Source organism: Sabethes cyaneus, chromosome 2, assembly GCF_943734655.1.
Source record: "Sabethes cyaneus chromosome 2, idSabCyanKW18_F2, whole genome shotgun sequence".
Lineage (NCBI taxonomy): Eukaryota > Metazoa > Arthropoda > Insecta > Diptera > Culicidae > Sabethes > Sabethes cyaneus.
In genome coordinates, this window is record NC_071354.1 from 182,180,961 (window position 1) to 182,194,143 (window position 13,183).

General features: G+C 38.6%; 2 protein-coding genes across 2 annotated transcripts in view; one reads left to right on the forward strand and one right to left on the reverse strand.

Annotated features, from left to right (window-relative positions):
• The window catches only part of LOC128737516 (PHD finger protein rhinoceros), a 43,227-nt gene extending 37,582 nt beyond the window's left edge, over positions 1 to 5,645 (reverse strand). The window contains exon 1 of the mRNA XM_053832173.1: positions 4,931 to 5,645. The gene's annotated coding sequence lies outside the window, so the exon portion shown is untranslated. The remainder of the gene's footprint in view (positions 1 to 4,930) is intronic.
• The window catches only part of LOC128737532 (acireductone dioxygenase), a 389,037-nt gene that overhangs the window by 360,879 nt on the left and 14,975 nt on the right, over positions 1 to 13,183 (forward strand). The gene's annotated exons all lie outside the window — the stretch shown is intronic.

Sequence of the window (13,183 nt, forward strand, 5' to 3'; positions counted from 1 at the left end):
GAACTCTTCTACCACCTCGATTTCATCACCGTCTGAATGAATCCGGGGATTCACTTCTCTAGAACCTCTTCTTTTCATGTATTTTGTTTTCGATACATTAATGACAAGTCCAATCCGTTTGGCTTCAGCTTTCAGTCCGATGTACGTTTCCGCCATCCTCTCAAAGATACGCGTAATGATGTCAACGTCGTCAGCGAAACCAAGAAGCTGGACGGAGTTCGTGAATATCGTGCCACTCGTGTCTATCCTCGCTCTTCTTATCACACCCTCCAAAGCAATGTTGAACAGTAAACATGAAAGCTCATCATCTTGCCGTAACTTTCTTCGAGATTCAAAGGGACTCGAGACTGCCCGTGATACTCGAACAACACACAGTGCTCGATCCATCGTCGCCTTGACCAATCGCGTTAGTATAACCGTCCACCTTAGTCTGAAGCGCATTTGAATAATCTACCGTGTTTCTGGCACAGTTTCTGTACTCAGCCAGCCGGCTGCCAAAGGTTTTGTTTTTTTAGATCGCCGTGAGGAATCTTCAACCTGTTGGGACAAGGAGATTTTGTCACTTTTTTTCTAAAATCACGTTAAAACTATGATGACTTCTTTTCCAACCTATCACGAAATAAGGATTTCCAGTTGGACAATGCTTCATTATTTTCAATTTGTCAATACTACTTACTTTAAAATCAATAGGTTTCATTATTGGTGTAGATGCGTAGAAGATTTTTAGATCGATTGGTGTAAAAATATTGAAAATCTATCTGAAAACCGCTAATTTATTAGTGCTCAAAATCATTCATTTTTACGTGACGCTCGCATTTTTCGATTTTTTGAAATGACACCCTATCTCAAACCTTGCCGTAACACGTAGTTCTACGTCAAAAAGTTGCACTTTTAGCACAATGAGTAAGGAAATAACAAGAATTCCTCTCTATTATACTCGGCCCTGGGCTACTACTGTTTTACCTGACCTACTGCGAATATACGTGTTATTGCAACAAAAAGGTAATCTGCCGTTTTATTCATTTATAACGCATATGCAGCTAATATCGATAAAGAACGATTTTTTGTAAGTTGTGCTTTTGTTATTGCATTTAACTTGTAAAAAGTCGCACATATAACAATTCAGTTTCACGAGCATCCTGTCTCTCATCAACTTTCGTGCATCGCAACGTGCCCTGCGCTCAACCGAGCTATTGCAACCGAGATTCCATCGGACCACCTTTGGATCCTATGAGCCAATAACTGCCTGCATCCGGACTTTTTCTATTGTGGAAAGTTTATTTGAATTTAATGAACCATCACATAAGTTCGCTCAAAAATTGTATAATGTTAGCTTTTTATAAACCGACCAGAAATATTCAATAAGACAATCCATGTCAGTTGATTTTTACAAATAAACAAATAAACAAATAAACAAACAATAAAATTATTGCGTACCACTGGCACTTGAAATATAACGTTTAAGTACGTTATTTTTAGTGATCAAAATTAACGATATTTTCGATACAAGGGCGATATTTTTCGAAACCTTTCGAGTCAACACGATCTCGCGAACACAACGCATATTCGCAGTGAGTTAGGTAACACAGTAGTCGTCAATTCGTTGAGCGTCTCGACACACGCAAGTCGGCTTTACCTTGGTCGAAACATCTAGCACGTTGGGCCCCTCTTTGCCTGGTCCTGGGTTCTTGAAGACAACAGATTTCACTGCACAGTCATCCGGCATCCTTGCAACGTAGTCGGCCCACCGTAGTTTTCCAACTTTCACCACCACGTGTCTTCCATAAGCAAAGTTATAGTCGCTTTTTTCTAGAGCCGTTCGTACCATGTACAGTCATGAGTCGCGCATTGAGAGCTCGTTAATTAGGCTGTTCGTTTGTTGGGTGTTCGCTAGTTGGGTCATGCTCCAACTACAAAGCTCTTAAATAATCAAATGCATTTGATTTTCATTTTTAGTCTGACAGAGAGTGAATCCGCCGTCCCAAAGTTTCTAGTAATGATGTTGAGGTCGTCTGCGAAGGCTAAGAGTTGGTTACTTTTACCGAAGATCGTTTTTCTCGTCTCGACGCTCGCTCGCCGGATCACGCCTCTAATAGCGATGTTGACTAACATACAGGACAGTTCATCCCTTTGCCCTGACGTCAGAACTGCGCATTGCTAAATTGCACAATACTGCGTTCTACAATTAAAGCTGAATTTCGGCGCACTTTTTCGTCACATTCCAAGCAATAAGTGCGCCGAAGAGACCGAAACGATATAAGCCAAAATAGCAGTTTTATGAGCGATTGCACACTTATTGATTGGACAATCTTCCTTGCAATTAGCAATATTAACAGCAGTTTTTTTAGAATTTTTTTTAATTTAATTTTATAATTTATTTATTTATATATGTATAGAAGGGGAAAAGCCAAGTTGGAAAGGAATTTTGTGTAACATTTACGATCCCATCTCAGGCGTAAAAACCCCTTTAAAATCATAGCGTACAGTATTTCTTAAATTTAGTTGTACAATTTTTCATTTTAATTTTATAAACTTATTATTATTCCCTTTCTAATGCATCCATCTCTTTTTTATAGACCTCCGGCAGTCACTAAAGACTGATAACGAGGTCTTTCTTTTACGTTTTTAGTGCATATTCAAGTGACAATGCATATTATTGTTTTAGATATTATTAAATACATAGCTTTTTAATACTTTTTTGAATCGATATATGGGAAGGATATTTTTTATTCTTGATGGCAAATTATTAAAATTCGTCCCAGCCGTATACATACACCCTAATCTCATATAATTTGTTCTCGGAACACCTAAGCGTAGGTTATTTGATGATCGTGTGGGGTATCTGTGCAGTTCATCTCCAGTGTATAATTGAAAATTATGCTTTATTAAGTTGTTTTTCATTTTATAAACAAAAAGGACAGCTTCATAGAATTTGATTTGGTTAAAATTCAATATATAGTTTTTTTTGTAAAGGTCTACCGTTCTGCCATTGAGATGAGTATATTGCTCCCAAAAAATAGTTCTCATGAACTTGTTCAGAGTTACTGTTATTTTACTAATAACATAACAAGGGGCATTCTGCCAAATTATGTTTAGATAAGTGATTTGGGAGTTAACATGTGCGTAAACAAGTTTTTTCTTCCTTGCAAGGGTATCATGTAGCTGGAACGTCTTAATAGTCCTAAGAATTTACTTAATTTTTTGTGGATATTATCGATATGCTTGTTCCACTTCAAATTCTGCTGAATTGTCAGACCGAAATACAGTTGATGAAACTATTTCAAAATTTTCATTGTTTATCCAAAGCCCATTATTTGTATCTTTGAACCTATCCGTACTGGAGAAAATGATGTACTTGGTTTTCTTGGCATTCACTGTCAAACCATTATTGAAAAACCAACTGCTCATGATATTCAAATCGTGTTGCATATCATAATTTAAGTCTTCGACATTATCTGCATCATATACAGCGACTGCATCATCTGCATACAACTGAAGCTTGCCCTTCAATGGAAGATCAAACATATCATTTATGTAAATAATGAAAAGCAGTGGTCCTAATATTGACCCCTGTGGGACACCATAGCTAATAGATCTTTCCGAGCTGATATTTTTATCGATCATTACCACTTGCTTTCTGTTAAGTATGATTGGAGTAAACTATTAGCACTGCCCCGAACAATAAGTAGAATAAGTAAACGTGAATATAATTGTGAGTTTTCCAAACCATCATCGTTAGCGGATACGCGTAAGCGATTGCTCCCATTTTTTCGGCCTAATTACGTTCAATTGGATAACCAGTGGTTATGATGTTGATGGAATAAAAACTAGTATATTGCCTACATTTTTATGAAAACAGTTATAACACATTAAAACCTATAAGAGCTAGATTCGTTTCAGTGTTGTTATATAGCAGCAAAGTTTTTATTTGGGCAAGAGTAGCAAAGTAACCTCTTACACTTAGCGATGAATTTTTAACAAAATCTGTGAAAAAAAAGTTAATATACAAAGTTCAAACCCGGTACAATATTTCCACCAGTTACTAGCGTAACAGTGAAGCGCTTATATTTTATTCGTTTATCAGTTTTAATTGCTATTTAGCGTTTTATTTGTAATCAAAAGCGGATTTTTGGCGAAGGCCGCTTTGTAAAATGTGTATGTTGATAAACTTTTAATGCAACTTTCAACGTCACGCGAAAATCTTCAAAATGCGATATCGCTGCCAATCACCAAAGAATGTGTGGCTGTGACTGGTGGTTTAACTCTGTAAACAGTGTCCAGTATTTATAATTCGTATCTATATTTGTAGTTCTACGCCAACCAAGCGCGTGGGTCCTAATTTGTGTCCTAAACACAAACCTTTATACTTTTTCGATGAAAGCTTTGAACTAAAGAAAACTCAACGGTTTTCATTAGTGCATTATAAAAATTAATATTGAAAGCAAGCTAACTACATCTAATGCAAAAATGAAAAATGAAAAAATCATTTAAATTTACCATAATCCTGATACAAGCAATATATTTTTAGTCAACTTGATCCTACTACCTTTCATGTTATTTTGATCACGATTCTGTTATTTTACCTTCTGATACAGAATTCATTAATGATTAATGATTTTGTTTTTCAGTGTAAAGTTCGCTAAAAATGAGCACTAGTATAGTCATGACTGAATTGTTGGTAATTGTTACGATTTTAAGTTCAAACTCTAAAATATTATCAAAAACAGTCAAGAATAAATTAAATTTCCAGGTCAAATTTAAACATTTTTAAAAGTTGTGAAATGCAAGATTGCTAGAAGTTTGCCATGATGCGTCCAATTATTATATTCTTTACATTGAAACATTAAAATAGCCAATTTTAGTCATTCGCTTCTCAAACTCTCACAAAAATATTGTTTCAATTTAAATATTTACTAATGACAATATTTACCTGCTGTACGTTAGTTTCAAATTTGCATGCATCCGATGACGTCACGAAACATTCAGTTTCGCCGCGGTTTCTACTAGATGACACTTACAACAATTTCAAAGTTTCGACAAGAACCCTCACGGCTTAATCGGTGCCGCCATCTCGACGACTGCTGTTTGCCAGCATATTTTCACTTCGAGCTAATAGTAATTTACAGTAAATTTTATGCCCAGTTGTTCTTAAAATGTTTTTTAGGTTATTAAACTTGAGTTAGTTTTTAGCGATTCTTGGAGCAATTCGTTCCAAAATGTACACTTTATCTTCCACTAACACACAATTGTCATTTTCTATGTACTACATTTTGTTTTTCCATGTCTGCTTAGATTTTCTTCAACCAACACCAGATTCCAGAAAATCCATTTTGCACAGTTTTGTAAGTTTGCATTAACAGGAGTAAAATTTCGTTTCACTTTATATTACACAAAAAACACACTATTTTGCACAACTTTAATATGATGATGATAATGATCAATCCTTTCTATCGATCCGCTGCTCCCTTCAAAACAATTACAATCATCACTTTCGCCAAAATCAGCAAAATCCATTTTGAAAATGTCGCTTCACACTAACTTTTATCACGAGTTGATAACAATTAACATTAGCGCACAGTTTATTCGGGATTTACAATGTTTTTGCGACGTTTTTGTCTCGTTATAACCGTAATGGAAAAAGTAATAGGAATTTTCTGTTCTACACAGACAGAGGCTCCTCGGGAGTTTTTATGTATCAAATTTATGTGAGAAAATACAGGCGACTCTGGGTGAAAAGCATAAATGTCAGTAGTGTCAAAATCGTAACGCAACTATGCCCAAAATTGAGCAATTGTAATAATATAACAGTTTTTAAATTGAATGACCCATCTGAAGATTACGTAATTCTGCAGAAAATGGGGTTTTGTCAAGGGGCTTCCAGCAGTGATTACTACCCCATAAAAAATCCCTCCTACTTTTCCCCCTATTTAGTAGGTTCGCGTAGGGTGAATCGCCCTATTTTGCTTCCTACGGATCGGCCGATTTTTGCAACATTTACCAGCCTACGCTTATTGGAGTTTTACAGGGGAATATACCGATTCTCAGGTATACAAAATCGATCGACTAGAACCGACTAAGTTGGTTGTTTAGTAGGGTGATGAATTAGAGCCGACCTACGGAACCATACGAAATCGGCTGGTTAATCGGGAGATAAAATTTATCCATACAGACGAAATACGTGGATTGATTGGTGCATGCAATTGGGCTCCCTACTAATACCGACCAAATCGGGGGAGGAATCGGAAGACGAAATAAGTAAATCAAACTAAATAGGCGAGTGAATCGAGGCAGAAAGTTATGCAACCTACGGATCTAGACGAAATAGGTGGATTAATAGATGTATTCAATTGGGCTCCATACTAAAATCGATCAAATCGGAGGAGGAATCGGATGACGAAGTAAGTAAATCAAACTAAATAGGCGGATGAATTGAGGCACAATGTTATGCAACCTACGCAACCCGACGAAATAGGTGGAATAATAGGTGTATGCAATTGAGGTCCCTACCAAATCGGAGGAGGAATCGGATGACGAAATAAGTAAATCAAACTTGATAGGCGGATTAATCGATGCAAAAAATTTTGCAACCTACGGAATTAAACGAAATAGGTTGATTAATCGAGATATAAAATTGACCAACACAGACGAAATAGGCGGATTAATAGGTGCATAATATTGTGCATCCAGCACTAAATTGGACTTCCGAAAAAACGGCAAACGATTTTTCTTTCATACCGTACATTAATCCTAGTGTATTAAGAAGTAGTGCGCTGTATAGCGCGTCTCATTTGCTATACAGCGCACTACTTCCGACATTAGGTTTAATGTGCGGTAAGGAAGAAAAATCGTTTGTCGTTTTTTCGGAAGTCCAATTGGGTATTTTAGCGGTATATAAATTTTCACATATTATGGTAACATATGATGTCACTGTATCGTCACATGAAGACTTTTTCAAATTTGACGAGTGAATGTAATAAAAATAGCATTTTTTTAATTTAAAATTTTTTTTTTGGGATAAGACGATAGCTGAAAAGTAACCCACTTTTCTTCTCAGCTCACCTCAGACAACACAGTGAATAGATAAACTATGGTCATCGGACGATACAGGTTTCATACGGGAGCTGTCAAAAGCTCGGTCAAAATGAAAAGCTCTATCAGAAAGATAGAAGGGAGGGAGAGAACTTCTGACATCATTTCAATCAATCAGCTTGGTTGATATCTGTCAAACAGCAAATCATTCTATTTTTGATTTTTATTAATTTTTTCATTAAATATTGACCTAGTTGAAATAAAAAAAGAACTGTTAGATGCAGAAAACGACGAGCTATCAAATAAGGTGAAAAAATCCACTTTTTTGGGGAAATTAAAATACCCAATTTAGTGCTGATGGATACACAATATTATGCACCTATTAATCCACCTATTTCGTCTGTGTTGATCAATTTTATATCCCGATTAATCAACCCATTTCGTTCAGAACTAGTCGATCGGAAATCACACTCTCGTTGTTCTTTTATCTTTTATTTAAAAAATTATTACAGAAGTCTCTGCTCTCTCAGTCCCTGCTTTCTTGCCACTGCGGTTCCGTTCAAGCCGTATCTCCTCGTGTAATGGCTTTAGCAGGTAGATTTTTCTTTATCCTGAAACTCAGATCTTTATTATTGCTTCACTGTTAAAATTTGTAATTGTAATACCTTATGGCTCCTCGGCCGCTTCAGTAGCAACAAAACTTTTACCAGTTCGGGCGCCATATGAAGAACGCCCACAGGATAATTTTCAATATCCAAATGAAAGCCATCGACTTGATTGGTTTTCACTGAAATCAATGAACTATGTTATATATAATTCTAGAATTTATTGCACATCCGAAACATACTTCCCAAAATTTCCGCTGCATCTCTGCTCACAAGAACCTCCTTTTTTAAGTAGACTGTAAGCGCAACTAGGAAAATTACCCGCTGGGTAAGAAAGTGCCAGTGATCGTTGTATCGGTAATACTGCCCTGCCGGAATCAGATCAGCTAAACCTGGGTTAGACCCAGGTTCGGCAGCTGCTTCCTTGATAAGTTTGCAATCTGTGTTTTATCCTTTGCTATGCAATGGCCTCCAATGGCACCGTCACTGTCAATTGCAAATAAAGCACAATTCAAACCGCTCGTACCTACGAAAACACTTTGTTAAAATTGTTGACTAAATAATTACACTCGAACATTGTAAAATTACCAACTATTGATGCAAACTCCACAAACATCATCCCGTAGCGCCATTTTCTCGATACTCAGATTTGTCAACAGGTATATACAGGTATTTCTATACAGGCTCAATCGATTTTTCGACCGATTTAATAGAGACCTCACGATAACAGATTAAATTCGCCAATAAATCGGGTTACGGGTTGGGTGACGAAAACCGATCCCGTTTGATGATTGATCGGTGCACTTAATTGACAAACTAATCCTTGCAATCTAAACCGACTCTTTCACCGATTTAATCGATACCCTATGAAAACAGATTAAATTCATCAATAAATTGGGTGGCGGGTCGGGCGACGAAAACCGACCCCGTTTGATGATTGATCGATGCACTTAATTGACAAACTAATCCTTGCAAACTAAACCGACTCTTTGACCGATTTAATTGATACCCTACGAAAACAGATTAAATTCACCAATAAATTGGGTGGCGAGTCGGGCGACGAAAACCGACCCCGTTTGATGATTGATCGATGCACTTAATTGACAAACTAATCCTTGCAAACTAAACCGACTCTTTGACCGATTTAATTGATACCCTACGAAAACAGATTAAATTCGCCAATAAGTCGGGTGACGAAATGAACCTACCTACGAAACCCAACGATGTAGGTTGATTAGTAGGTTGATGTCTTAGGCACCCTATTTTGTCGGTAGACGCGTAAAATGCCATTTGTCAAACTTTTTATGGGGTAACGCACCTTTGAAAAAAGTTTTTTTGATTACTTCTGATTACCTCTGATAATAATTAATTTTTGATAATCTCTTGTGATTACTAAAAATTTATCATCATCACCAAATATTACTAAAGATTATCATTGATTATTGTCAGTCTCATTGGTAACAAAACGCGCTGCACAATTTTTTGGCAGCTTAAAATCGCCGCAGGCAAAAAACGCTTGGCTGTGGGTGAGCTAAACGTATATATTGCTGTTGCAGTTGAAAACCATAATAATTGACGGGCGACATTCGGTTTTAGTCTTGTTCTGTGTGTCGCAACTACGTCGCAGGTGGTGCGCTGTATAGCGCATCAATGTGTGAACACAGCGCATCATGTGCGACGTAGTTGCGATACGCAGAACAAGAATAATACCGAATGTCGCACGTCGATTATTACGGGTTTCAACTGCAACAACAATATGTTTTATTCTGTTTTCCGTAAATCGATTGTTCAAACGTACTTTATGCAGCTTTGATTGCCTCAAATAAAGCCTAGTATCCAGCTGAAAAGAAAACAGCTCAAGAAAAAATCCTGCTATTTATCGAAGAAATTTTGACAACTGCAAGGCAAGCAATTATCTGTCATTTTTTCTTGTGGTAATAATTGCGCCGGATATTATTCCGTACGGAAAAGTGACGTTTCAATTCACTTGCATGTAAAACTGCGCCATCTGAAAGTAAAACAATATTTCTTGTGAGGTGCATACTGGTAAAGAAATCGCGAACGGAAAATCTTTTCTTTAGCATTTCTTGGCCTATCTTTTTGCTCATTTCTTTTCAGGTCGATACTAGGCTTAAACAAGTAAACAGCAATTGCCTTTCCAATTCAGCTGCAGTTGTTACGTGGTTTCCTAGTATAATCAATATATATAGAATGCCAGTGTCGCTGCGGTGCGCGTGGTAAGCATCACACATGTTCAGATAATGTATTTACGTTATATATGCATATGTGTGTGTGCCTGAGATTCATCAAAAGAGGAATCTCATTGTCAAACTTTGACAACCGGTTTGACATTTCAAATATGGTTGCCAAGTAATATGAATGGAAACTTCGCTTGCTTCAAATTTCTGAAAAAAATCGATGCAAAAGGACGCAGTTGTAGGATTCAATTCATCCGGACGAAAAGAAAAAGAACGTTTAAAAACATTTCATTGGCATGAAAACACAGCGATGAGCGCACTGATGACAGCACCAACCAGCGCACAGATGAAGAACAGATAAATAACAATGAGCAACTTTGACAATGAAGTTCCCGATTCACAGACTTGATACAGATTGTTAGCATCATGTTTACCACAATAAGTCCTGTAGAAAAACAGCGACACTGGCATTCTATATATATTGATTCTACTGGTTTCCTATAGAAAAAAAATGCAATAAATTTTGTAGTAGAAACATTGTGTCTACAATAGTTTTTTTGTTGATATTGTGCGCGCATTCCCTTTTACTGGACACGCCGCTTGAAACAGTCGTATTTCTGAACGGTCGTAAAAAGAGTGATTTTTAGCTTTTGACAGATAAAATGTCAAATTGTGTCATCATCGCTGTTTCATTATTGGAACCAATCGAGCAAAGTAAATAAACCTAGCAATTACCGTTCTGATCCGACGAGCGGGCATCGAAACGAGAGGCACGATTTTTACCAAGAGTAGCCAACTTCTAGGCTTTGCAGATGACTTCGATATCATTGCCAGGTATTTTGCGACGGCGGAGGCAATCTACGCCAGACTGAAAGCGGAGTCTAGGAGAATTGGGCTAAAAATAAATGCGTCGAAGACCAAATACATGAAAGGAAGAGGCTCAAAGGAAACAAAAGCGCGCCTCCCACGGACGGTAACCGTTGACGGCGACGAACTAGAAGTGGTAGAGGAGTTCGTGTATTTGGGATCGCTGGTGACCGCGGACAACAACACTAGTAAGGAGATCCAGCGGCGCATCCAAGCGGGAAATCGGGCCTACTTTGCCCTTCGTAGAACGCTACGATCAGGAAGCATACGCCGCCGCACGAAGCTAACAATGTACAAAACCATTATTAGACCGGTTGTTCTATATGGACTTGAAGCCGTGACGCTGCTTACGGAGGACATACGCGCCCTTGCCGTGTTTGAGCGGAAGTGCTGCGGACGATATTTGGTGGAGTACAAACTGAAAGCGGAGAGTGGCGGAGGCGTATGAATCGCGAGCTGCAGGCACTGCTTGGGGAGACTCCCATCGTACATCTAGCGAAAGTTAGCAGGCTACGGTGGGCCGGACACGTCGTAAGGATGCCGGACGACAGTGCGGCGAAAATAGTCCTCTTCAACAACCCCACCGGCACCAGGAACAGGGGGGCCCAACGTGCACGATGGCTCGACCAGGTCGAAAGCTATTTGCGACTTCTGAGACGACTAGGAAATTGGCGACGAGTGGCCCAATACCGAGTTGAATGGAGACGAGTGCTTGAAACAGCACGAGCCAACCCGGCTCTATGCTGCTGAAGAAGAAGAATTACCGTTCTATCAGAAGAAACGGAACGAAATTCAGTATAAAATGAACGCCGGTTTGCCGAAATTTCATAGTGAATAAAGTGTAGTTTATCTTTCTTTGTCCAAACCGAGGGGCAAGACACTTCATAATATTATCATAATATTAATATATTAGGCCCTATTAAAACCCTATAAATGTATAAATAAATGTAACTTTATAGGGCTTTAGGTTATATTATGGGTGGGAAAGGTCAATATATTAAGGTTGGAAAAATATTTCCATAGGGAAAAGTAATATATTTTCAACAGTGTCTTGCCCCTCGGTCCAAACAATTTTTAGACACTTGTTTAATCGTATACGACAAAGCAATCACGTTCGTATTTTAAAGCAATTTTTTTTAAATGTTTTTGTATGATTAGCACGATGTCACGATCAAGGTTGTTGAAATGAATTACCGCACCAATTTGTCGTTCAATGTAGCAGGGAAACTGTTATACGGTTCCAGCAGAATGCCGACTGTCAACATAACGTCAGCTGTCAAACGACTCCAGCTGTCAGACGACGCCAGCTGTCATAAACAACTCACTATTGTAGGATCATGTGTTTATAGAATTATAAGTATTGTTTCCATATCAATCGCTATTATAATGTAACCAAGAATCATGACCTCGATACATGTTACCAATAAACTTTACCTTTTACTCAGGCTAGATAAATAGTAGTGTTTCTATTAATCTACCAAGGTCCAACAGGTTATAGGCCCAGCCAACCTCAAGATCATCTAGTGGAGACTAGAGTTTTTGTGGATTAGGGTTACTAATCCTAGGAAGAAATTCCTTTATTTAAAAAGCTAACCAGTAGTCAGCTGGTAGAGCAGACCCAGTAGGTAACTGGCAGTCAACGAATCCAGTAGTAAACTGGGAATCCACACACCCAGTAGTAAACTGGGAATCCACACACCCAGTAGTAAACTGGGAATCCACACACCCAGTCGTTAACTGGAGATACCGGCGCACCTAGCGGCAACTGACGGAAAAGCAGCCAACCAGTGAAAGAGGTTCAATCTGGATAGTTCCCGTGCTCAATTTACTTGCGGGACTTCAGGTTTTTTGACCCTGGTGCAGTACTGCTGCTGAACGTGATATTTTCGATGGTTAACCGGATGGTCCCCGAATTCATTTTACTTGCGGGACGTCACATCTTTTGATTCGACTGCAGCAAAACTGCAGAACGTGATATTGTCGGTAGTTAACCGGATGGTTCCCGAGTTCGATTTACTCGTAGGACATCGGACACTGGACGTGATATTTTCGGTGGTTAACCGGATAATTCCTGAGTACGATTTACTCGTGGGACATCGGACACTTTGGACGTGATATTTTCGGTGGTTAACCGGATAATTCCTGAGTTCACTTTACTCGCGGGACGTCAGACCCTTTGATCCTGTTACAGCAAAACTGCTGAACGTGTATTTTCGGTGGTTAATCCCACCCATGGTTAATGGTTCCAGAGTATAATTTACTTACGGGACTTTACATCTTTTGACCCAAGCAGCAATACTATACTGTACGTGATACTTTAGGTGGTTAACCCGGTGATTCTCGGCATACTTCGATTCGGCCAACATGGCGGATAGGAGCAATGGCAGCAGCGGTCGACGGAACGGTGGCTACAAGAGGGGCACTCTCGAGTTCACATTGCCGTTGACTGCAGTACGAGGCTTCGATCGGGTAACAATCTTCGAT